A 20497-nucleotide genomic window follows, 5' to 3' on the forward strand; every position below is an offset into this window, starting at 1 on the left:
AAGAAATAGGGTATTGTTATTCCCATTGTACAGATAAGAAAACTGAGCCCCAGAACTGTTTATTTGATCATGCCACGATTTGTGCCCTTCCCAAGTTCTTAAAAAGGTTGAAGAGAGTCAGTGTGTTTGCTGGAATAATAAACGGATTGTCTTTCCAGAGACCTACTGACTTTCCATTTAGGGGTTTGGATATTTAAAAATTATCAGTTGACCACAATGTAAGCCCCGTGGGGTAGGGCTCTTGTCTCTTTGATTCATTGCTTGTATTCCCAGAATCTAGAACAATACCTGGCACATAGTACTTTGTCAGTATTTATTGTTGAATAGATGAATGAATAATAGGCACTCAACAATTTTCTAAAGGGATACACACCATGCCAATATGGTACTTTCCATCTACTCACTTATAAAAATTTAGAAAATATGTACCATGTTCTTGGCATTATAACACATCACTATTGAGGGGACAGATAGACATTGGGCATGGATCCTGTCCTGGATGAGCTTCTGGACCCAGAAGGGAGAGAAACTCCAAGGGAGAAATGACAAATGACCAGAGAGGTACTTAGACAATGTTATATGAGTTATCAGGAGGGAAACATCGCTTTTAATTGATGGAACCAGGGTGGCAATGACATTTGAACAGACCCTTGAAGGATACCTATACAAGTGTTTACCAAACAATTTAGGAAAATAACCAGCCATTCAGTGCATAAATGTGTTAGATTTTTTAAAAAAACAAATATACAAGTAATAGCCAACTGAATTGACCAGTTCTCTAACTCGTCTAGTTGATTCAATCATAAAGCAGTCTTGTTTGGGTGCCAGTGCGCCTGAATGTATTTCTGTGGCAAATGAGAAGCCAGGCACAGCATCTTGCATCAACTCTCCACACTGAGCCTTCTCACTTCAACAATTCGTTAAAATTGTTAACGCATCTGTGCCAAGATCTCCCTTGCTTCCTTTCTTCCTCTCTCCTTCATTAAAACGGGACGATTATGCAATCCTGTTCCTCTGCCCAGAGCTCATTCTAAAAATGTTCCTCTACAAATGCCTCTGCCTGGCCGATTGGCACCAGGAGACAGCGGGAGACGGTGGGAGATGGCGGGAGCGCTTTTCCTGAGTCTAGTTTGGCAAAATGCTTTGTCTGGGATGGGCCGTGGGTCACTCCTAGCCTCACCCACAGGCACTATAGTGGGAGTTAAAGAGGGAGGGTACAGGGAGGCGGTGAGGGTGAAGCAGAATCTGACCTCTGTACCCCAACACTGAATTAAATCTCAGAGACAGAGTTTTGGGTGAAGTAGGAAAGAACAGCTTTATTGCTTTGCCCAGCAAAGGGGGACCCAGTGGGCTAACTCCCTCAAAACTGTGTGTCCCAACTTGGAGGGGTAGTGAGACGTTTTATAGTAATTGTTCAGAGATGGAGTGATCAGCTCGTGGATGTTCTTCTGATTGGTTGGTGGGGAGGTAAGTGTGTGTCAGCATCATTAACCTTCAGGTTCCAACTGGTCTGGGGTCTACGTGCTGGTGGACAGCATACCATTAATTTCTCCTACCTGGTGGTGGTTTCAGTATCTTCAAAACAGCTCAAAGATGTTGTTATGTGTATCCCTTGGGGGAAGCCAGGACCCTGCCCCAAGGCGGCACTATTGTTTCTTTTGACTGTTCCTCCCCTGTCTCTGCATCCCCTCCCTTCCCTAATGAGCAACTGTTTGAACCTGCCCCTTGGAACTCAGGGAAGGTCATGGAGGCTGAATGAAGCCTATTTCCTGTGATCAGAAATGGGGGATTCAGAAAAGGCTTTTGTGCCCAGGAACCCCACAGGGTCCTGCTTGGTATCAAGGGGAAGGCGAAGGGGCAGTTGAATGAATGACTTAATGAGTCATGGACTATTAGAGCCCCCAAGATGCTTGGCTACAATGTGGTCTGGTATGTTCAAGGTGCAGATGGAGAAACCAAGGTCCCCAGACAGAGGCCTGACCTGATCAAGAACACACAGCTCGCAGTGAGAACACTCCAGCCGTTGGCTCCAGGCTTTGTTTTCCTCATCCCCTTGTGTCCCAACTCCTGGATGGAGCAGATAGGGATAAGCAGGTGACTGAGGGAGGCCCAGGACCACTCTGTTCACAGGTGGGACCTCTCTCTGCCTGGCTGCCTCCTGTTGGATGGAACAGAAACACAGAGTTCAGAGCCCGGAAGAAAATGCCAGAGGGACACAGGGAGGGCTCTGTTTTTGCCCTTGTGAGACTAGCTCATGAATAAGAAAGAATGAGTCTAAAGGGACATGGGATCCTGAATGAAGCAATTCTTCGGTGGTGCAAAGAAAGATGTGAAGGAACCCCCTCCACCAGCAACAGTGGTCACCATCTTGAAGTCTCCCAGGCCTAAACTCAGTGTTTTCCAGGCTGAGTGTTGATATAAACTAAACCAAACAGAGCTGCCCCTCAAACTCCTATCTCCTCTGCAAACGTTCAAACCCCTTAATTCTTCCAATTGCCCCAAGCCCCATCCAAATACCAACCTCCTACTTCCCAGAAACCCATGACTCTTACACAAAATGACTTAGAGGAGTTGTCTACAGTCTGGTGATGGCAAACTCTCTTCTCTGTCCTCAGCGTGCAGGATGTTCAGGCCAAAGAGCTCCTTTTTCCCTCCTCACTTTGCCCTCTATGGGCTCCTGGGAAAAATCAGGAAGGGACACCCCCTCAGCTTCTCTGGGGCTGCAGAAGGCCAGCAGGAGCTCTCAGGCCCTCTCCCAGCCTCATCCTGCCCGGCTCTGGCTCAGTGAGGGTGTTTTGAGTGCCTACTTGGGAAGTGAGCACAAATGTCTTGAAGGGAACACAATTTTCTTTGAGATCTTGCCCCATTTTTCCTGCCTCTGTGTTCTATTGTAAATCTCCTTCCTCACCCATGGTGCCAAATCCAGATGTGGGAGAAGGTGTAGCTGTCCAGTTTTCTCAGCACCACTTATTGAAAAGGCTGTCTTCTCTATATTGTAAGTTCTTGCCTCCTTTATCGTAAAATAGGTGTGTGGGTTTATCTCTGGGAATTCTATCCTGTACCATTGATCTATATTTCTGTTTTTGTGCCAGTATCATACTGTCTTGCTTACTGTAGCTTTGTGGTATAGTTTGAAGTCGGGGAGCCTGATTCCTCTAACTCCGTTTTTCTTTCTCAAGATTGCTTTGGCTATTCGGGGTCTTCTTTGTTTCCATACGAATTGTAAGATTTTTTGTTCTAATTCTGTGAAGAATGTCATTGGTAGTTTGATAAGGATTGCATTGAATCTGTAGATTGCTTTGGGTAGTATAGTCATTTTCACAATGTTGATTCTTCCAATCCAAGAACATGGTATATTTCTCCATCTGTTTATGTCATCTTTGATTTCTTTCATCAGTGTTTTATAATTTTCAAGTCTTTCACCTCCTTAGGCAGGTTTATTCCTAGGTATTTTATTCTTTTTGTTGCAGTGGTAAATGGGAGTGTTTCCTTAATTTCTTTTTTTGATTTTTCGTTGTTGGTATATAAGAATTCCAGAGATTTCTGTGCATTAATTTTGTATCCTGCAACCTTACCAAATTCATTGATTAGTTCTAGTAGTTTTCTGGTGGTATCTTTAGGATTTTCTATGTATAGTATCATGTCATCCTCAAACAGTGACAGTTTTACTTCTTCTTTTCTGATTTGGATTCCTTTTTCGTCTTTTTCTTCTCTGATTGCTGTGTCTAGGACTTCCAAAACTGTTGGATAAGAGTGGCGAGAGTGGACATCCTTGTCTTGCTCCTCATCTTAGTGGAAATGCTTTCATTTTCACCATTGAGTGTGATGCTTGCTGTGGGTTTGTCATACATAGCCATTATACGTTGAGGTAGGTTCCCTCTATGCCCATTTTCTGGAGAGTTTTTTTATCATAAATGGGTGTTGAATTTTGTCAAAAGCTTTTTCTGCATCTATTGAGATGATCATATGGTTTTTATTCCTTAATTTGTTAATGTGGTGTATCACATTGATTGATTTGCATATATTGAAGAATCCTTGCATCCCTGGGTTAAATCTCACTTGATCATGGTTTATGATCCTTTTAATTTGTTGTTGGATTCTGTTTGCTAGTGTTTTGTTGAGGATTTTTGCATCTATGTTCATCAGTAATATTGGTCTATAATTTTCTTTTTTTGTGATGTCTTTTTCTGGTTTTGGTATCAGGGTGATGGTGGCTTTGTAGAATGAATTTGGAGTGTTTCTCCCTCTGCAATTTTTTGGAAGAGTTTGAGAAGGATCAATGTTAGCTCTTCTCTAAATGTTTGATAGAATTCTCCTGTGAAGTCATCTGATCCTGGACTTTTGTTTGTTGGAAGATTTTTAATCACGGTTTCAATTTCATTACTTGTGATAGGTCTGTTTGTATTTTCTAATTCTTCCTGGTTAAGTTTTGGAAAATTGTACCTTTCCAAGAATTTGCCCATTTCTTCGTGGTTGTACATTTTATTGGCATATATTGTAGTAGTCTCCTATAATCCTTTTCACTTCTGCAGTGTCAGTTGTGATTTCTCCTTTTTCATTTCTAATTTTATTGATTTATGTCCTCCCCCTTTTTTTCTTGATGAGTCTGGCTAAGTGTTTATCAATTTTGTTTATCTTCTCAAAGAACCAGCTTTTAGTTTTACTTATCTTCACTGTTGTTTTCTTAGTTTCTATTTCATTTATTTCTGCTCTGATCTTTATAATTTCTTTCCTTCTACTGACTTTGCATTTTCTTTGTTCTTCTTTCTCTAGTTGTTTTAAGTGTAGTGTTAGATTGTTTATTTGAGATTTTTCTTGTTTCTTGAGGTGAGATTGAATTGCTATAAACTTTCCTCTTTGAACTGCTTTTGCTGCATTCCATAGGTTTTGGGGCATCATGTTTCATTGTCATTTGTTTCTAGGTATGTTTTGATTTTCTCTTTCATTTCTTCAGTAATCTCTTGGTTATTTAGTAGTGTATTGTTTAGCCTCTGTGTGTTTGTGTTTTTTACAGTTTTTTTCCTGTAATTGATATCTAGTCTTATAGCATTGTGGTCGGAAAAGATACTTGATACAACTTCAGTTTTCTTAAATTTACCAAGGCTTGATTTGTGACCCAGGATATGATCTATCCTGGAGAATGTTCCATGAGCACTTGAGAAGAAAGTATATTGTATTGTTTTTGGATGGAATGTCCTATAAATTTCAGTTAAGTCCGGCTTGTATAATGTGTCATTTAAAGCTTGTGTTTCCTTATTTATTTTCATTTTGGATGATCTGTCCATTGGTGAAATTGGGGTGTTAAAGTCCCTTACTACTATTGTGCTACTGTTGATTTCCCCTTTTATGGCTGTTAACATTTGTCTTATGTATTGAGGTGCTCCTATGTTGGGTTCATAAATATTTACAATTGTTATATCTTCTTCTTGGATTGATCCCTTAATCATTATGTAGTGTCCTTCTTTGTCTCTTGTAATAGTCTTTATTTTAAAATCGATTTTGTCTGATATGAGAATTTTATTCCAGCTTTCTTTTGATTTCCATTTGCATGGAATACCTTTTTCCATCCCCTCACTTTCAGTCTGTATGTGTCCCTAGGTCTGAAGTGGGTGTCTTGTAGGCAGCATATATGTGGGTCTTGCTTTTGTATCCATTCAGCCAGTCTATGTCTTTTGACTGGAGCATTTAATCCATTTACATTTAAGGTAATTATCAATATTTATGTTCCTATTACCATTTTCTTAACTGTTTTGGGTTTGTTATTGTAGATCTTATCCTTCTCTTGTGTTTCCTGCCTAGAGAAGTTCCTTTAGCATTTCTTGTAAAGCTGGTTTGGTGGTACTGAACTCTCTTAGCTTTTTCTTGTCTGAAAAGGTTTTAATTTCTCTGTCAAATCTGAATGAGATCCTTGCTGGGTAGAGTCATCTTGGTTGTAGGTTTTTCCCTTTCATCACTTTAAATATGCCCTGCTACTCCCTTCTGGCTTGCAGAGTTTCTGCTGAAAGATCAGCTGTTAACCTTATGGGGGTTCCCTTGTATGTTATTTGTTGCTTTGCCCTCGCTGCTTTTAACATTTTTTCTTTGTATTTAATTTTTGATAGCTTGAATAATATGTGTCTTGGTGTGTTTCTCCTTGGATTTATTCTGTATGGGACTCTCTGCACTTGCCGGACTTGACTGACTGTTTCCTTTCCCATATTAGGGAATTTTTCTGGGCTAGAGCCCAGAAGGTCAGTCAGTCCTCAGATCCTGGAGGACCAAACATCACAATCACCATGTGAGATAAAAGACGCAATCTCTCTGCCACTGGCTGACACCTCACAAGGGTCATTCCTCCTTCCATGTCTCAGCCTGTCTCATCTGCTTGACAGAACAAAGGTCAAATGCAGAACCTGGGCCACATAGTGTTTAGCTTCTTAGCCCCTTCAGAACAGAAAGACATGGTAGAAAGGGGTTAGAGTGGATGTTGAAAGAGTCAGTCTGCAGAATCTGGACACACAACAACCACTCTTGAATAAATGAATGGATGTTGTCTGACTTCATTTACTTACTTGTGGTTCCTGATCTCCATAATATTATATTATCAGCTGACACATGCTGACCCTGGCTTAACCTCTGCATGACTATTCATCTCTAATCTCCATCACCCATGGATTACAGTCTCTGAGTCCCCTTAGTCAAAGTGCCAGGAGAGAGAAAGATTTTTCACTGGCTAGCCAATAAATTGATTCTTCCTGGGTCAGGTATCCATCTTAGCTTTAATTTGCTGTAGCTATGGAGGTTGAAATGGTCAAAATCTGACAGCATAACCCTGCTCCTTCTTCTGGGAAGGGGAATTTCTTGAAAGGAAAAGACTTTGAAGTAAGGAAATTATCCCGGAACCTGTACGCCATACTGTCTGAGCTCGGTTTTCAAGGAGGAATAGGCATTCTGAAAATGGACAAAGGACCTTTAGGGCTAGAGCACACAGACATGCAAAGGCATGAAGATTTGAACTATTTTACAAGCATCTTGTGATGAACTGTGTCTTTCCTTCCTTCCATTTAGTCCTAAATATGTTTGCTAACATTTGCTTCTCTCAAAACTTTAAAAGCAATTATTAGCCCTCTTTCCACTGCCTATACTCAACTTAAAAAAAAAAATTAACTCCTATCTCTACCCTCATTCTCTTCATCTTTCTACTTCATAAGCCTCTGACTATTCTTAGGCATGTTATATAATTTCATTGCACTTCTCCTCCTATAAAATGGGGACAACAGAACCTAGGTCTTCTAGGTTATAGTGAAAAGCAAATGGTATGATATATGTGAAAATACACAGTGAACCTAACACCACTGCATAGATGGAAGTGATTCAAATGGTGACGGTCTCTTTAGCCCAGAGTTTTTCCAAGGCATTAAAGACATCTCTTGACGTCTCCTTATTAATCCCTGTGTGCTCCTCAGCAGCAAAGGGCACGAATGTGAGATGTGGCTCCAGAGAGCATCACTGCTTGTGTTGCGCTGGCTCAGCAAGTCTGCTCCAAAGCTTGGCCCAGATGCCAAGGTCCTCGCCTCTCTGCCCTCATTGGGACCTCGTGCACACTCAGGCTTTGCTCCTATGACTGCTGCAGCTGTTCACCAAAGAACAACCTAAAATGCAGGCTAAGCTGGGGACTAGTCTTTTGGCTTCTATAAAGAGTCAAGGACAGTTAAAACCAGAAAGACGTTGGATTCTCTAATCTTGCCCACACCCTAGTTTTTGCATTCTCATGCAGTGGCACCAACAGTTACTCAGTTACACAAGCCAAAATTCTGATCTCCTTCTTCCTTTCTTTGACCGTCCACCCCTTGCTTATCAGCAAGTCCTGTTAGCTCTACCTACAAATTATATCCCAAATGGAATCACTTATTTCAAACTCCTTTGCTGCCCCCTAGTCCAATCAAGTCATAGTCTTGCTTGGGCTGTTGCAATGCCCTCCTAATTAGCCACTCTATTGAATTTGGGGATAAGTATAGTTGATTCACAATTTTGTGTTAGTTTTGGGTGTACAGCAAAGTTATTCAGTTATACACATATATGTATATTCTTTTTCAGATTCTTTTCCATTAGAGGTTATTGCAAGATATTGAATACATTGAATGTGGAAGATTCCCTGTGCTCTATGGTAGGTCCTTGTTATTTATCTATTTTACATATAGTAGTGTGTATATGTTAATCCCAAACTCCTAATTTGTTCCCCCCACCCCATGAAAATACTTGACATCTATTTTTTTCCTCCTCAAACTTAGTGATGATCTAATGGCCTAAATACTTGCTTTAGAAAAATGCCTCCTTAAAAAAAAATTCCTCCTTACTGTTCCTCTTGTTGTTCTGTCCTTTATTCTTTTGGCTTTGCCTTTTCTTCTCAGTATTCATCATTAACAGTTTAAACAAAATTATTTGGCATTTACTTTGAGCTGGAAATGTGAGTGGTAAGCAACTAAGACATTGTCCTTGGCTTCTGGAACCTTCAGCCGAATGGAAGAGACATAGTACTTGAAGAAGGGAACTGATGGCCACTGTTTGTCTGCCCTGTGCTAGGCCTGGGTTATGTGCAATATTCACTTTTCACCAGAGCTTTCTCAGGTATTATTAATGCTGTAATAGAGATGAGTAGGTGAATTTATTGGTTCAAGGTCACAAATCTGGAAACTGGATGCTGGGATTCAAAATGCATTATTTACATATCACAGAGCCTCAACTCAAATGAGCTCAGATAATTGAGACTTGGTGGGCTGTCTCACCTGACTTGGACTCCTGCTGGTAAATTCAAGTCATGCAGCACAGTGCCACGAGGCCTCCAATCCTTAGGAGCAGATCAGATTCTCTTGGAAGGTGATTTTCCCAGTCTCCCCACAGGTGGTCTCCCATCTTCCCTGGTAACTAGCAGAAGTCAGTGGATCAGAAGATATCTTCACTTTATTCCCACTTGAGGCCTTTGCCTCTCCCGTGAGCTCGTGGTCTGAACAGAACCTCTGGCTCAGCAATGCAGAGAGAGCTTCCTCCCTTGCTCCTTCTCTCTTGCCTCCCGTGACCATCAAGTCTTATTCACAGGATATCCTATTTCCTTTTGCCATTTACTTCATTGTACCATTTCATGATAATTAGTTTCATTAGTCAAAGCCTTTATCTTCCTAGAGAAAGGAGATGCAACCAGCAAATCAGCCGTCCTCTGGAAATGCTTTAGACTAATGCATCGCTTTCTAACCCTTTTTGGAATCTGTTTTCTATCCAGTCTATGTGTTTGACCACTGGTTGATCAGTCCTTCTTCTTTCAGATACAGCTTCCAATTTCCTGAAACTATCTGGTTGACCCATAATTTCCTATATCTATCCTTTCCCACTTACACAGAGGAGAATACAAATCTATAATATCTAGATGTTTATATATCTACTATAGCTTATCTATCTATCTATCTATCTATCATCTGTCTACCTGAAGCAGAACACCTATGGACATAGATAAAGTTCCATACTTTACAGAGAGATATGGAATTAATAGGGGGAAGAGAAATGTATATATGACAAAATCTAAGCATGCATCAGATTGTGGTCCCATGCTTTAAGGACTCTAGTAAGATAATCTGCTTGTTCCCTCATTGCTCTTCTCTGCTCCATTTATTGTCACTTGGAGGGAAGACACCCCATTTTATATACTTCCATCTCTGTGACCTGAAAAGAGAGGGTCCTTTTCTTCCAGTTCCAATCAAGACAATCCTAATAAATGATTCTGATTAGCTTTGCTCAGGTTACATGCTTACCCTTGGACCAAAAACTGTGGTCAGGGGAACTGGGTCCTATGTTTGGTTAGACCAAGGTCATGTGTCCTCTCTCTTACCTTTCCATTCACTAGGCAGGTAGAGGATTTTAATTGGGATTACAAGCCTTTAAGGGTGGGGAGAGCAATATGCTAAAAGAAATAGGGCTACTGAAAGTGGGACAGAAACAATTGTTGTCCAGTGTCAGAAAATTGAGTTTGCCTGTCTGATTCCAGAACATAGGCATACTGTGCTTTATCTCATGCACCCCAGTCCCCAAAAGAGGAATGTGATTGGAGAGCTTAAGGGAGAGCTGTTTATGAAAAACAGGATACTTGTTTCTCTGCTTCTTAAGTTATTTGAAATTTAGGTTTTCACTTACATGTTCTTTAATTCTAAAAAAAAGTCACTTCACTGTAAAATGAAGAGTTGAACCCATTAATGGTCTACATGTTTTCCTTTAAATTTGTTGAACCAATATTTTATAAATTTGGGGGAAACTATAAAGTTTTTTAGGTTGCCCAAAGGTATGATTTCATGTACTTTTCTAGAGGTCATACCATGGATATCCCTGACTGCCTATATGCTTAAACTTTTAAAGACTTTGGTGCTAATGCCTGCAGCTTGAATGTCCTCACCCGTGTGTGTTGGTGGCATTCTTTGTGTTGCCAGGAACACTATTCTTCAGGCCACTATAAGAAAAAGAGAGACCATTTTATGGATTTCTGAAGGTTGGAATTTTGGGATGTTTCTAGGAACCACCTAGAATCTGGGATGTTTCTAGGAACTACCTGGATGCAGGGACCACTATTTTCTGTCTTTCTCAAGAATTAGATGGTCTCTCTCTCAAAGTATCTCCGTTTCTCTCATGTCTCTGCTCCATTCCCTTCTCATTTGTGGCTAGTCAATCGATTCTACTAATAACTACTGTCACAAATTTCAGATGGGACTTCAATAGTGGCTTTGCTAATCCTCTCCCTCTTTCAGTCCTTTGCTCTAAGCAACCTCAAAGATCACTGCCCAGCCTACTGATGGGATCTCTTGGGTCAGATTTCCTTCTTAGTTCAATCAGAAGCCTCCCTTGAGCAAAGACTTTGGTAGTGCTACTTCCCTGAGCAGGGAATTTTGGTCCAGCCAGTAGTCTGAACCTAAAGGGACCAACACCATGAATGGTGCATTTAGTCCACCAAAACAGAGATAAAGCAGGAGTCTGGGGACATACCCTGAAGAACAGGTATTTGTGTAGCACAAAGAAGGAACCTGGAGCCTCTGCCTCCTAAGTAACTACTTAGGTTTCTTTGTAAGGATGGAGAAATACATGTCTTTTCATAACTTTACTCTCCCTGCTGTCTTATTTCTTGCTTGGCCTCTTCATCCTATGGAAAGGCACTATACATTTATGGATAGGCAGCAAATACCTAAGTTAATGGGAAACAAAATGGGCCCAATCTCTTTGCAACAACCTTGCAATTAAACAACCATAGAATTAGTTGATGGCATTTGTGCTCCTCCTTTTATAGATGAGAACGTGGTGGCCCAGAAGGGACAAGTGGCCTACCCAAGGTTGCAGTCAGTTGGTGGCAAAGCTGTGAGTCAAATCCAGGTCTTCTGACTCTTTGGGGTCCTTTGAACCTCATACTGTGGGCACGTTTGGAAGGTTGCATAGCACTGGTGAGAGAAAAATCTTGGCTTGAGCTATTTCCATTCAGCAGACTCTCCTGATATTCTCTGTTGACTCAGATCTGGGACAAGTCTCCTGCTTTCCTTCAGGGTTGGCTGAAGCCAGCTGAGGGTCCCCATTGTGAGGTGGCCACATGGAGCATGTGGGCCAAGCTCTTTCATTTCATAGACCATTAGCTCTTGGAACAGTAACATTTTTTTGTGTGTCCTTGGCTTCCAAGGTCTTATGTCACCTGCTAGGATGGCAGAGGAGGCTATGGTCTGGGAATCTGCATGCGTAGAGCCAGTTAATGGAGCTGGATCTGGCTGGCTGAAAACTTTCCATCAGCTGCTGGGCTGCTGAGAACCTCACCCAGAGACATCCTGTCCTGGTTTTGATTTTTTTGTACACATACTCTTCTTTAAGGTGAGAAAGATACAGGGAAACAGAGGTAGACTGAGGGACAGAAAGGGAAACAGAGTTAGAGAAATATAAGGGGATAAAGAGAAAGAACCTGTGAAACACAGAGACGGTACAAGATGAGAGAGACACCAGAGGGATCAGAAACAGAAGAATGCAGAGGAGATGGGAAAAGGAAAAAAATATATAGCTGGGAGACATGGAGACAGGAAGATGGTACCATAGAATGGAATTTAGAGATTCTAGCCAAACTCTCCTATGGTGTCAATATGGGGATAAATTTCCCCAAGGGTCACCTTGACCTAAGGCTCAGAGCCAATACCAGAAACCAGAAGGTCTAGTTCTTCCTCTGGAAAGTATTTAGTTCCTTGCAAGTGAAGATGCCCAACATGTATTTATTGAGTAAATAAATGACAGCTGAGATGGTCAAGGGACTCTAGCCACGTCCAATGAGCCAAGCTTAAAATTGGTAATAGTCTGGAGAAGTCGTCAGAGAATATGACCAGTAGCTCAAATGTTTAAAGGGCTGCTATTTGGAATAATGATTAGATTTGATAAACTTGTGCTTTAAGGATCAAACTAGGACTAGTGGGTGAAAGCTACAAATAGATAAATTTGGGGTCAATATAAATAGTGTACACATTCAGAGAAGAACATTCCTCATATCTGGAGGTTTGTAAGAAACATCTGAACAGGAATGTTGGCAGGAGTGTTATAGCCGGAATTGAAGAATTAATGTGAAGTGAAGGCAAATGGTTTTGTTGGGCAATTTCCACCTAATTTTGAAGATTCCTAATTATGATCATCTATGGATGAGTGACAAGCCATCCATATGTCTCCTGAAATTTGATATGGATGTGTGTGTGTGTGTGTGTGTGTGTGTGTGTGTGTGTGTGTTGGACTATTCTATTTATGGTGTATTTGCAGCACCACCACAACTTCCTTCACTGAATAATTCTGGATGGACTTTACCAATGAGAAGAACTTGGTCAAGATTCGGAATGTAGAAGTAAGAGGGACATTGTTTTCTGGAGATTGGAGTGGCCAGATTTGATGGATTCACAGACCTCTGCATGAACTCCCACTTTGTAGCTGCTGCTAAAATACAGATTCCTAAGCCCCACTCAATACTTATTAAATCAGAATTTTAAATTTTGAGAATTATTTGGAAGGGAACAGTCAGGATCCAGATTAAGAACTTCAGTATTTGGGGGATGGGAGAAAAGGCAACTCAGGAGTGACATGGAGAATACTGATGAGCACTGGGGACCTGAATTCTGATGCTAAGACTCAGTATTGACAATATTCCCCCAGACTGGGAACTTTGCTAAGAGGCCTGGGTTTGAGCTCTGGGTCCTCCATTTACTATCTATGTAAACTTGAGCAAGTTCCTTAAACTCTCTGAAATGGGGATGGTAGTGTTAATCTCACAGGTTGGTTCCCCACCACCCCATTTATTCATCCATCAAACATTTACTGAACACCTGTGATGTGCCAGGCCATTCAATGTACATTACAGGTACCATTGCCTTTTCCTTAAAAACAAAGTGGTTTTTAAGGGTCAAATGTAATGATATTTGTATATTTCCAAACACACTGCTACTTGAAATGGTGAGCATTGCAGATTATTCAGCACATGTTCACATCCCCTTTTATTTTAGGAATAGACCCTGCACCCCAAAACTCAGCGATACACACTTGATTCAGGCTTGGCTAATCCTCAGTACCATCCTCTTGGACAGAATGATTGGTTAGGGATGAGCACGTGACCCAAGCAAGATGAAGCAGATATTTTTTCTGGGGTTGTTATATGGACATTGGGAGGAAGATGGTCCATTCTCCTGGAGTTGCCAAGCTTGACAGAAAGAAGTCTGGGTCTCTTGGTGCCACATTTTCACCATATGGAGAAAGCTGGACTGTAGAATGTGCTGGAGGGGAAGGTCTTTTTCTCCACTCTGTTGCTATGAGAAGGAATTTCCCCTAAACATACTTTCGGTCTTTCTCTATCCTTAACTCATTCTGTTCCAGGGAAGTTGGACTGAGCCATGTGACTGGTAGCCTGGAAAAACTACTGGGCAAAAGAAATCTTGCAATGAGGATAAGTTTGAACTCAAGAGACAATTTCTTAAGTATCAATAGTATTTACTAGTGAAAATTGACATAAAACTCCTAGAAGGCAATATAAATCTAAAAAATGTGCAGAGTTTCAAAACTAAATAATTTAAATGCTAGAAATTTGTGTTTTTTTAAAAAATTACATATGCACAGAATTACCCTAAAATATTCAAAGAATTCCAAAATTAAATCTTGTACACCATTGGAGTTCTCATTTTATGTTTTGCTCAGTTCCTTCCTTGCCTTATTATGTACAAAAATCATTGTCTTAATGCTTGCAAGCTTCACTTTCAATAATTGCTTTCTTAACATCTTAAAATAAGGAAGTTTTTGTACTCTATTTATTAATAGGTTGGTTGAATATTGCCAGTTTATTTTGAAAGAAATGTAACCAAAATTTAAGTCTTTTCAAACAGTATAAAACCAAATTGATGACAGAAACAAATAATTCTGCTGAATTGTTTTCCTTGCATATTCTTATTAACTCGCAAAAAAAACCCTGTATTTTGGTCACTCTCCCTACGTATATACAATTTTTTTAATTTAGAAAAATACAGCCCTGAAAAAATTGCAGATTTTTGGGTTGCTCTTGAAATGTTTAAAAAATAACATTGAATTGAAAAAAAGAATGCATCCTTTGGAAAAACATTAAAGTATATGATTACCTATAAAATATTTATTCTATTTATGTTAATTTTTACTATTTAGGTAGTAAAGAAGTTAATGTATATGGGCATCAATTAGTTTATATTTCTTATAAAATTACTTTTTGAAAATGAGTTTCCTAGAATCATTTTAGGTCTAACATGTTTCATCAAAAATAAATATTTCAAAGCATCAAAGAACAAACAAACCAACAAACCTACATTGAGCTCCGCTCCTCTGGGGGCAGAGTAGGAGGTTAGCCACTTCTTCTTTTCCTGTCCTTTGTCCTCTGGGAAGCCAGCTGCACATAGGAGACAAAAAGTCTTACTGTCTCTTCCAGCATTGTCTTGCCTGGGTGAATAAATCTACCTAATTCCAAAGTTCACATTCCCATTTGACTTTTGTACTAAGTAACATCCTCCCACCTATAGCCCTTCTCGGTAGTAAAGGTGATATTTGGGTCTCCCTTAGGGCATTTAAAAAAAATTCTTCATTTGTTCAGAATCCTAGGGAAGTAAGAGAGTTGCTATTACTTGAGAGTACCCAGCAGAGACCCCTGTAGAATGAAGATAGGCAGCAGCAATTAGAAATAAAACAATGAATAAAGAGAGAGAAAGAACGCCATTCAAGTCCCTGGAGCTCTTATTCTTGAGACCTCTTCTTGTATTTTATAAGCTACTCAGGTATCCTTTCCAGCAACGTCAGCCTCTCTCTTTCCATTTTACTTTCCCTAGTCTGAGATGAGTTTCCATTGATAGAAACCAAATAGTCCTAAAACAGTTGCTTTTCCCTCTTGAAATAATGTCTGCTATAGCTCCAGATTGGGCAGATGACTGGGATGAGGCTAGCCTTCTGGAGGAGAACTCAGAGAGCCTGGCTTTGGGGAGCAGGGGAGATGAGAAGGGTCTGAAAGTCAGGTTGGTTGAGCTCTGGACAAAGGACTGGTGTTGGGAGACAATTCTCCATGTCTCTTACCTTTCTTCATGTCTTGTGAAAAGAGGCACTAACTGCTTTTGCTCTGGACAATCTTTTGTTGTTAAGAGTAATTATTAAAAAAACCTTTCATTTATGTTTTCATTTTTTTTCAAATAATTGATATGACACTGTAATATTCACAGTACTATAATAATGTGAGATTATATGTGACTGTGGATCTCACAGTTGATAATATAAAATACTGATGGAACTGAAGAAGTTCACTGATACATGCTTATAAACATGAGGTGTTAAGTTTATGGAGGTTGCTGAGTCAAAGCTGTACCTCCGTGCTGGGGCCCTCGTCATAAATTCTGTTTGAGGTTTAAGACGAGAGAAGTAGCCAAGTGTGTAGTAAATTTACAAAAAGCTGTCTAATAATCTTCTCATGATGCATCTATACTTGAGTTAGTTTTTTTTTTTTTTAACATCTTTATTGGGGTATAATTGCTTTACAATGGTGTGTTAGTTTCTGCTTTATAACGAAGTGAATCAGTCATACATAAACATATGTTCCCTTGAGTTAGTTTTTGTTGGTTGTTTCGTAGGAGTTTTATTAGACTCATATTTGCATCTCTTCCCTATGAACTTCTCAAGGCATCTGGTAGCCCCTGCTTAGAACAAAATCTTCAAAAGTAATTTTTCCATGAGGATCTTCAAGAACGTTCCTTTGTTCATAAAGCTTCTTTCTAAAACTCTCATTTTGATTTTCAAGTAAGCTCTTTGGGTCAACCCAAGTTTCATCTGCTCTTTGCTTTTTCTGTAGAACTTGGGGTTCATGGTACAATACCTCATCTTCTCCACCTTCAGTTTATAAGTATTCGGTGGTTTCTAGAGATTCCTCCTACAGTCTAGTTCCTATAAGAAGAAGTTTAGCCCTTGCAACGTATTTAACCCCATGCTGTACTTTAGCTCTGCAGGAACCTGGCTTAGTTTCTTCACACGGTGTATATCACAGCTTGCTTTGCACTGATAACCAGTGTCAAACTGTTTCAGGATGAACTCTTCATCAACATCCAATTTCCAAAAGTAGCAACCCAGTTGCAGACTCACCACTCCTTTGGTATATTTTTATGAAGCAAAAGACCATTGAGCAACTCCTTTTTCCTTGGCTTCTTTTCATCATAAAGTCTGGATATAACATGAGAGACATCTTGGGAGGTCCCAGGAAAACTTGTAGAATTTTTTTTAAAGCTTTGTGAGTTTCTTCATTCTTTGCTTGATACCCTGGCATCATAAGATTGTGTGTCCTCTAGGTTCTTGTCAGAGCTGAGCACTTCTAGCACCTTTTATAGCACTTTACAATAACCAGTCCCTGGCAACCACTGATCTATAAGTGTCTCCATAGATTTGTCTTTTCCAGAACATCACAGAATAGGGATCGTATAGCATATAGCCTTTCCAGATGAGCTTCTCTCCCTTAGCAATATTCATTTATGATCCCTCCATGTCTTTTCATCACTGAATTATATTCAGTTGTATGGATATACCAGTTTGCTTATCCATTCACCTGTCAAAGGACATTTCATTTGCTTCCACATTTTGGCAATTATGAATAAAGAAGCTATAAACATTTGTATGTGGGATTTTGTGTGTTTATATTTTCATCTCATTTGGGTAAATGCCGAGGAGTTTGATTATTGCATCATATAGTAAGAGTATATTTAGTTTTGAAAGAAGTTGGCAAACTGTCTTCCAAAGGGACTATACCATTTTGCATTCCCGCAAGCAATAAATGAGAGTTCCTGTTGCTTCATATTCTTGCCAGCATTTGATGTTTTTGTGTTTTGGATTTTAGGTCTCCTAATAGGTATGTAGTGATTTCTCAATTTGCAATTCCCTAATAAAATATGATGTTGAGCATCTCTTCATATGCTTATTTGCCATCTGTATATCTTTTTTGATGAGGTGTCTATTTAGATCTTTTGCCCTATTTTATTTTTTATTTATTTATTTTAAAAATTTATTTTATTTATTTATTTTTGGCTGCGTTGGGTCTTTGTTGCTGCGCACGGGCTTTCTCTAGTTGCATGAGCGGGGGCTACTCTTTGTTGCAGTGTGCAGGCTTCTCATTGCGGTGGCTTCTCTTGTTGCCGAGCACGGGCTCTAGGCCCGCGGGCTTCCATAGTTGTGGCTCGTGGGCTCTAGAGCGCAAGCTCAGTAGTTGTGACGCACGGGCTTAGTTATTCCGCAGCATGTGGGATCTTCCTGGACCAGGACTCGAACCCGTGTCCCCTGCACTGGCAGGCGGATAATCACTGCACCAGCAGGGAAGCCCATTTTTGCCCTATTTTAATTGGGTTGTTTGTTTTCTTATCAAGAGTTATGAATTCTTTATATATTTTACATACCAGTCATTACTCAGGTATGTTTTCTTGCACATATTTTCTCCTACTCCGTGGCTTGTCTTTGCATTCTCTTAACAATGTCTGTCTCAGGAAAGAAGTTTAATTTTAATGAAGTCAAAGTTATCAACATTTTCTTCCATGGATCATGTTTTTTTGTGTTGTTTCTAAAAAGTCATTGCCAAGCCCAAAGTTATCTAGATTTTCTTCTATGCTGTTTTCTAGGAGTCTTATAGGATTGTGTTTTATACTTAGATTTATTGCGAGTTAATTTTGTCAAAGGTGTAAGGTCTGTGTTTAGATTATTATTATTATTTGCATGTGATGTCCAGTTTTTCCAGCGCCATTTGTTGAAAAGCCTGTTCTTCTTCCATTGAGGTACTTTTGCTCTCTGTCAAAGCTCAGTTGGTTATATTTGTGTGAGTGTCTTTCTGGGATCTTGATTTCATTCCATAGATCTATTTGTCTATTCACCAATACCACACTATTTTGATTACTGAAGCTTCTGCTTCTGGACTTCAGTTCCCTTAAGCTGTAATTCTCTCTATCTGCCTTTCTCTCCAATTTTGGAAGCTGAAGTTCGTCCTGTGACCTCAGTTTTCTGATGAATCTAAGAATAGTTATTAGTTTTCAGTTTCTTCACTTTGTTTCTTGTTGTGAGGACCAGAGTGATGATTTTCAAGATCTTTACATGTCATACTGGAAATAGAAGTCTGACGTAGCTTCTACAGGATATCTGTGTAGCAAACAACCCTGGAAGATGGAGATGGTGTGTCCCTCGGGAGCAACGATCAAGTTTGCTTACAGCTCTGGGAGATACTACTAGTGTCTCTTTCCAGAACAAAGGGTAATCATCTCACTGTTTCAGTTCAGGATTCCTCCCTTGTAACACAACATGTTGCAGGTGCAAGCGTCACCGGGCCCTCTTTCCATCATGCACTGGGAAATACGACTTGAGGAACTGGCCCAAGAAAATTCTGATACTCTAGCTACTGCTATTGCTGTGAGCAATAAAGTCTTTGGTCTTTGACCCAAGAGTCAAGGCTTCTTTCAGCATCAATGAAACTCTCGGGTTAAACTGTTTACTTGTAAATAAGGTAAAATCTCAGAGCCTTCTCTGTTATTGACAATTGGCCTCATATATTTACCCCAAAATAATGGAAAAGTGGAGAAATTTAATTAAATTTCCAAAAATTTAGTTGTTATTAATATTAACTATGTTAGGTATCTTCACCTCTGTCGAAAGCTTTTCTTTCTATGGTAATTGTAAGAAGAGTTGATTATGTGTTGAGTTGGAGACCATTATTTGATGGTCTGTGATGGATTTTGGAAGATGCTTTTCTTTTTCCCTTTGATCTCATGCACGGTTTTATTATCCAATACTTGAGTAGCTACTAGGTGCTAGGCATTGTGTTAGAGGCTCTCATATATGATATAATTTATTGTCATAATGACACTGTGATATAGATACTTATCCCTGACTTACAGATTTGGGGTATTTTGGGAAGACACTAAGGCTAAGAGAGACCACCTGACTCTTTCAAGCTAGTACATGGCAAAGCCAGAACTGGAACTGAGGCCCCTGTGTTCCCAAAGCTCACACTGTTTCCACTGCACTCATGGTTTTCATATGGAGTGCCTTGATTCACTGGAGGTAACACATGGGGTTTATCAAGGGACAAGAAGGGATGCAGGGGGTTGGCCCCTAGATTGGCATCCCCAGGTCAACCAGAAAAGTTCTGGGTTTTCTTTTATATAGTGAGATACTGCTTCTAAAGACCAATTTGTAAACCACCCACCCTAGCCTTCTCACCAAAAGAAGGCGCAGCTTCTAGAATAAAGTCCCTGACTCAGGACTGAGGAAGCTGATTTTGGAGCAGAAAGAATGACCTTCGCTCCTTCATTCATTTCCCCAGCAAACATTATGGAGTCCCCATAGTGTGCTGGGGAAGAACTAAAGAAAATAGAGCAGAGGTTGCAAACTGGTAAGCCACGTGTTGTATTTGTCCTGTAGATTTGTTTTCCCTGAGCAGCAGAGTGTTTTGAGAAATGCTAGCCAGCCTTTAAAAACACAGTGATTTTACATGCAAACACACACATCCAACTTCTTTTGAAGAGTTGGAAGCTCTGGCAGTACTGGTTGCACGTTCCCAGATGGCAGGGATTGGCTGATGCGGGGTGTGGCTGCCCCGTCTCCTCTCAGTTTCCCAGTGTCACCACCACATTATCTTGCTCCCCAGCACTTGGGGCGAGTGTTGGCTGCCATTTGTCATTATTATCAAAGAGGAATATTGTTATATACTCATGTCTCTAAGAAAAGAGTGGAAATGAAAGATATATGAGGGCCAGATGACTTTAAAAACTTAACCTCTTACACTTGACTTAGAGTACTAGCCTAGCTCCAGCATTTTAATTTCTGATTTTTGAAATAGATTCCTGCCCTCTGGAAACTTAGAATGGAGCAAAAGATGGAATTTGACCTAAACTTTTCTTTTTTATTAGTTCTCTATTTCTCACATGAGACCAAGAGGCTGAAAGCCAGATGCTTCAGCAGGAGG

Source organism: Grampus griseus, assembly GCF_964374135.1.
Source record: "Grampus griseus genome assembly, chromosome: 17".
Lineage (NCBI taxonomy): Eukaryota > Metazoa > Chordata > Mammalia > Artiodactyla > Delphinidae > Grampus > Grampus griseus.